The following is a 7,251-nucleotide window of genomic DNA, read 5'->3' as shown; positions in this document are numbered from 1 at the left end:
GTAACCTGCCATTTCTGATTTATTTGCATCAGCATAAAATGTAGGGGCTCCAGATATTGGTGTTTCCTTTATAACAAGAGGAAGGATCCAGTTAGTTCTCTTTATGGTTGAATTCTTTTGCTTTAGGGATAATTGTTGTTGACCTCAATTGAAAATTACTACAAGCTCCTTGCCAGGATTCACTTTCTATCCATTTTGTCAATTTTCATCATTAGTAAAAGTACTACAATTTCTGCTGGATCTATTCCTGCTAATCGACAAAGTTTCAATTTTCCTTTTAGGATCAACTCAGAGATCTTTTCCACACAAGTTTTTAACTTCTTACTAGGTTTATGTGGTAAAAAAAGATCCATTCTAAGATAATATCTTAGATAATATCTCTCTGCATTAAAATACCTGTAGGGGAATGCTTAGAGTGTAGTATGCCTAAAATTCATTTAAGCTCTTAAGCTTTGGATCCGCACAATCCACACATGCAGTCTGTAATTTCTCTTCCACCAATGCTAATTCTTTCTCAGCTTCAGCTGTTAATTCCCTGTTACTATTTAAGTCCTTGTTTCCATCTAAGGTTTTGTTTAAGTGAATCTGTTGGTCAGGTTTTATCCCAATAATGTGTCGTAGATGGGAATGTCTACTAGCAATCTCTGAAAGTCATTAAGAGTCTGCAATACATCTCTCCTAATTTGCACCTTCCTATTATTAGTTATTAGTCAGGAAGGCCTCTGGGACACCCAGAACAATATAGTCTGGTGCAATTGATCTTGATTGCCTCTCAGAACTAGATGATAAGACCCTGTTTTTCATGACATGACATAACTTCAGCTACAAGCTTCTTTTGTATTGCCCAGCTTTCACAGTGCCAAAAGGTGCTAGGCAGACTTCTGGGGGAGAAAAAGTAAACAATTCTTAACCAATGTCAATCTTGCCCACTGGGTAATAGTGACATTACTCTTAAGGGAATGGTTAATCACTTTCTGATTGGATTTGAGGCCCACTCCACAGTATTAAGATCATTCCTCCTATTATAAACCTTGTCAAAAGCCCATAGACCTTGGAGGGGAAATTACCATTATTGTTAAATGGGTGTTATATGAAACTGGCCTCTAAATATTTGTATTTAAACTCATTGATTAGTGCTGCTCTCAGCCTTCAGTAGAGAAGTTTCTGTTTACAGTGGGCAGCCATTATTGCAGAGACACACATATAGTCAAAAGTTTGAGAGTAAGAGACTGTTGAGTAGTCAGCTCTAAATGGGACATCTATATTGCCTGGTCCAAAGCTCAAGGACTGTCTTGGAAGAAGGAGTGTAACAAAATCAGAGGCGGAGGAAAAGGGCCATGAAATGTCTTCTGGATATGATACAGACATTCTACAAGTGAGCTGAAAACAGCTATGGTACTTGCACAAAGCATGCACAAGATGGAGTTTATCAACATTCTATAATGACTCAAGGAGGAGCTTATGAGATCCTGCCTCTTTCTAAAGGACTATTGGTTGTTAACTATTCTAAAGCTCCATCTCTCCCCAAGGAACTATTGGCAGTTAATGATTTATGGGGAGAGGGAATCTTTGTCTTTAGAGCCATCGTCACTAGAAAGGTGCCTATATGGCATGATAAATAACCCTATACCCAGGTAGGTGAGACAGCACAATAGATAGGCATCTGTGCCAAGACTTGGCTTTGATCCCTGGAAACCACACAGGAAAAGCAGAGTACTGACTTCTTTGATCTCTGCACAGAACACACACACACACACACACACACACACACACACACACACACACACATACACACACACACACACACCTGAATATGACTGTTTATTAACTGACCAGATTACAAAAGTACCACAGGTAGTACCTTAGTTCATCCTTCTAATAAGCCTGTTTATCTGGTCTTCCCTGTTGCCAGCATCGCCACCTTCCACAAAGTGAGTGGTCTTTTTCTTCATCCCGCCCTGTGGAGAAGACAACTTGAAGGGCCACAGGAAGTTGTTGGCTTCCTTGAAGCGTTTTCCCACTGTGTAGATCTCAAGGATCAGATCCTCCATGCAGATAATGCAGTATTTACCAAGAGATGGAGCAATCAAGAAATTGTCCGTCAAGGCAATTCTCTTCTTACTGATTTTGCCATAGCCATGCTTGTAGATGAGCTCCTTTACTGACTTCAGATTGGGATACCACCATGAAATATATGGTTCCATGATCCTCAGTGTAGGGAGTTAAGGTTTTTCTGCCCGCCGCCCAGTCTTGTCCAGCCGCCGCGCCAGCCCCAAATAATGCACAGAGACTCTGTATTTGATATTATGCTGTTGGCCAGTTACTTGTTTCTTATAGGCTAGCTCTGTCTTAAATATTAACCCATTTCTATGTATTTTCACGTGGTCTTACCGAGAGTGGAGGAATGGCGGTTCTGTTCTCTCCAGACTCTCCATCTTGACTCCTCCTTCCTACTTCCTCTTTCCTCCTTGTCTCTTAGTCCCTCCCATCTCCTTTCCTATTGGCTAACAGTGCTTTATTCATTAACCAGTATGAGAAACATATACAGAATGATATCTCCCATCACCTCAGCATGTTAATCGAAGCCTTGTTGAGCTTAACGAAGGTGCCATTGAAGATCTGACGAAGACAGAGCAGCTGTAACACCTTGCGGACCTTTGGGCTTACACCATTGATACCTCGGATTGGAAAGACAAATGCCAGCTTGGGTTTTGCAGAAACGTAGAAGTTTCTGGCTTTCCTTGCCATCCTAGCAATGTGAATCTCTGTCTGGTACATCTGCCTGTATTCCTTGTGATAATGCTTTGTCTTTTCATAGATGAGCTTCCTCCGTGCCTTCCAAAGTATCTTGAGTGCAAACTTGTTCAGAAAGCACTTCACCTTCAGCTGCTTGAAATTCCTTTGCTTTTTCTTTTTCCTTTTTTTTTTTTTTTTTTTTTTTTTTTTTTTTTTTTTTTTTTTTTTGGTACAAGGACAGTCCGAGCTATAGAAGCGTGATTTTTTTTTATTTAATTTTATATAACAAAGTCCAATTAAATGAAAACAAACATTTATACACAATATTTTGGAATTTGGGCGTCGTTCTTTCCAAACTACTTCCTGCTGGTAAGGGGCACTGTCTTGGGGGGATTCGAAGAAGATTCAGATATCCTGGCTGTAATCTGTAGGGCTGTTTTGTCCAGCTGTTTTGAATGTAGGATTAGCTTGTACTCTGTTTCAGGCGGTCTGGTGTGATCAAATCACATTAGTCTGGAAGGAATCCACATCTTTTCATTTTCTGTGGAAACAAAAATAGAAATCCTTTTCCACAGTAACTTGTCCTTCAACTTAAATTTTGGAGTCAAAGCATTTTTCTTTTCAGTTCAATATATTATTTTACATGTCGATCCCAGTTCCCTCTCCCTCCCTCCCTCCCTCCCCTCTAGCCCTCCCTCCCTCCTTCCCTCCCTTTTACCCTCTCTGCCCTCTCACATGCACTATAAACACCCTCCCCTCCATCCCCCCACCCCAATTCCATATGTAGGGGAATGCCATCCAGTTGGGGTCATGTAGATCTGACAGTTCCTGTGAAGTAGGAACTAGGGCTTCTCTCCTATCTCTAGATTAAGGCAGTTATCCCTCCATGGGGGATATGTTCCTAAGTCCTTTTGTGCACCAGAGATACATCCTGGCTCCACTGTCTGAGGTCTCTTAGACTGCTCAGTCCTTCTGGCTGAGACCCATAATCAGGGGGGCCTGAGTCAGTCCCATGCTGGCTTCCCAGCTATCAGTCTAGTGGCTGTTAGCTCCTCCTTGTTCAGGTAAGCTGTCTCTATGTGCTTCTGCCGCATGGTCTTGTCCTCTCCATCTGCATCTGGGTTCTAGTTCGACTCAGTGTTTATGTATGGGTGTTTGCTCCTATTTTCAACAGGCATTAGTTGAGGGCTCCATGGATAAGTTAGTTGTTGATCTCACTCTCCGGGAAGGGCATTTATGATAGCCTTCCACGGAAGCTCAAATTGTTAGTCGGGAGCAGTCTTGTAGTTCTCTCGACCTTTCTTTGTGTTCAACTTTATCTTCAAACCAATATTGGCTCGCTCTTTTATGTTTTCTCTCTGTCTCTCTCTCTCTCTTTCCTATCTTCTATTCCTAAACAGGCTCAATCTTCCTGGTCACACATGTTTTCCTTTCCTCCCCCTCATTTTCTCCTACTTCTCTCTCCATTTGCTCTCCCCCACCCACTTCACCTGAGCTCTGGGGGACTTGTCCATTCCCAGTTCTGTGAGGGACTTTATATGAATCTCTTAGAATACACCTTGTATCCTAGTTCCTCTGGTGATGTGAATTATAGGCTGGTGATCATTTGATCTAGGTCTAAAATCCATATATGAGTGAGTACATACTGTGTTTCTCTTTTTGTGACTGGGTTACCTCATTCAGGATGGTTTCTTCAAGTGCCATCCACTTGCCTGCGAATTTCAAGATACCATTATTTTTTTTTGCAGAGTAGTATTCCATTGTGTAGATGTGCCACATCTTCATAAACCATTCTAAAATTGAGGGGCATCTAGGTTGCTTCCAGGTTCTTGCTATTACAAATAGTGCTGCTATGAAAATAGTTGAACAGATGTCTTTGTTGCATTGATGTGAATCCTTTGGGTATATGCCTAAGATGTGGATTGCCGGGTCCTGTGGTAAACTAATTCCCATTTTCCTGAGGAACCGCCATACTGATCTCCAAAATGGCTGTATGAGTTTGCACTCCCACCAGCAGTGGAGGAGTGTTCCACTTTCTCCACATCTTCTCCAACATAAGTCATCACTGGTGTTTCTAATTTTAGCCATTCTGGCAGGGGTAAGATGGTATCTCAAAGTTGTTTTGATTTGCATTTCCCTGATAACTAAGGATGTGGAGCATTTTCTTAAGTGTCTTTCAACCTTTTTGATTTCCGCCACTGAGAATTCTTTCTTCAGTTCTGTACCCCATTTTTAAATAGGGTTATTTGGTGTTTTGTTGACTAGTTTCTTGAGTTCTTTGTATATTTTGGAGATAAACCCTTTGTCGGATATAGGGTTGGTAAAATCTTTTCCCAGTCTGTGGGCTGCCATTTGGTCTTGTCGCCTGGGTCCTTTGCCTTACAGAAGCTTCTAAGTTTGAAGAGGTCCCATTTATTAATTGTTTCTTTCAGTGTCTGTGCCCCTGGAGTTATGTTCAAGAAGCAATCTCCTATACCAATTTCTTCAAGAGCACCTCCTACTTTCTCTTCTAAGAGGTTCACTGTGGCTGGATTGATGTTGAGGTCTTTGATCCATTTGGACTTGAGTTTTGTGCATGGCGACAGACATGGGTCTATCTGCAGTCTTCTACACACCCTCATCAAATTGTGCCAGCACCATTTGTTGAAGATGCTGTCTTTGCCCCATTGTATAATTTTAGCTGTTTTGTCGAAAATCAAGTGTTCATAGGTGCGTGGATTAATATCAGGATTTTCAATTCGATTCCATTGGTCTACCTGTCTATTTTTATGCCAATACCAGGCTGCTTTCAGAACTATAGCTCTGTAGTAGAGCTTAAAGGCAGGAATGGTGATGCCTCTTGAAGTTCTTTTATTGTATAAGGTTGTTTTGGCTATCCTGGGTCTTTTGTTTTTCCATATAAAGTTGATTATTATCTTTTCAAGGTCGATGAAGAATTGTGGTGGATTTTAATGGGGATTGCATTGAATCTGTAGATTGCTTTTGGTAAGATTGCCATTTTTACTATGTTAATCCTACCCAACCAAGAGCATGGGAGATCTTTCCATTTTCTGGTATCTTCTTTAATTTCTTTCTTTAGAGTCACAAAGTTATTATTATATAGGTCTTTTACTTGTTTGGTAAGCATTATACTAAGATGCTTTATGTTGCTTGTGGCTATTGTAAAGGGTCATGTTTCTCTGATTTCTTTCTCTGCCTCTTTGTTGTCTGAAAATATAGGGCTACTGATTTTTTTGAGTTTGTTTTGTATCCTGCTAGTTTGCTGAATGTGTCTATCAGCTGTAGGAGTTCCCTGGTAGAGTTTATTGGGTCGCTTATGTAAACTATCATATCATCTGTAAATGGAGACAGTTTGACTTCTTCCTTTCCAATTTGGATTCCCTTGATCTCCTTTTGTTGTCTTATAGCATTAGCTAGAACTTGTAGTACGGTATTGAAGAGATATGGAGAGAGAGGACAGCCTTGTCTTGTTCCTGATTTTAGAGGAATTGCCTTACGTTTCTCTCCATTCAGTTTGATGTTGGCAGTTGGTTTGCTGTATATTGCCCTTATTATGTTTATGTATGTTCCTTTTATCCCTGATCACTCCAAGACCTTTATAATGAAAGGGTGTTGAATTTTGTCCAAGGCTTTTTCCACATCTAGGCAGATAATCATATGGTTTTTCTTTTTCAGTTTGTTTATATGGTGGATCACGTTGATAGATTTTTGTATGTTAAACCATTCCTGCATTCCAGGAATGAAGCCTACTTGATCATGGTGGATGATTTCCCTGATGTATTCTTGAATTCGGTTTGCCAGTATTTTGTTGAGTATTTTTGCATCGATGTTCATCAGGGATATTGGTCTGTAGTTTTCTTTCTTAGTTGTGTCTTTGTGTGGTTTAGGTACCAAAGTTATTGTGGCCTCATAAAAAGAGTTTGGCAATGAACCTTCTGTTTCTATCTCGTGGAATAGTTTGAGGAGTAGTAGTATTAGTTCTTCCTTGAATGTCTGGTAGAATTCTACACTGAATCCATCTGGCCCTGGACTTTTTTTCGTTGGAAGGCTTTCAATGACTGCTTCTATTTCATTTCGGGTTATAGGTCTATTTAAGTTGTTTGTCTGTTCTTGATTTAATTTTGGTAAATGATAGTTATCCAGAAACTTGTCCATTTCCTTTGAATTTTCAATTTTTGTGGAATACAGATTTTCAAAGTATGACCTGAAAATTGTCTGGATTTCCTCTGTGTCTGTTGTTATGGTCCCCATTTCGTTTCTGATTTTGTTAATTTGCATGTTCTGTCTCTGCTTTTTCGTTAATTTGGATAAAGGTTTGTCTATCTTGTTGATTTTCTCAAAAAACCAACTCTTCGTTGCATTGATTTTTTTGTATTGTTTTCCTGGTTTCTATTTTGTTGATTTCAGCCCTCAAGTTGATTATTTCCTGGCGTCTGCTCCTGCGGGGTGAATTCGCTTCTCTCTGTTCTAAGGTTTTCAGTTGGGCTGTTAATTCTCTTATGTGACTATCCTCTG

This window comes from Phodopus roborovskii, unplaced genomic scaffold, assembly GCF_943737965.1.
Source record: "Phodopus roborovskii unplaced genomic scaffold, PHOROB, whole genome shotgun sequence".
NCBI lineage: Eukaryota > Metazoa > Chordata > Mammalia > Rodentia > Cricetidae > Phodopus > Phodopus roborovskii.
Note: the sequence above shows the minus strand (reverse complement) of the source record.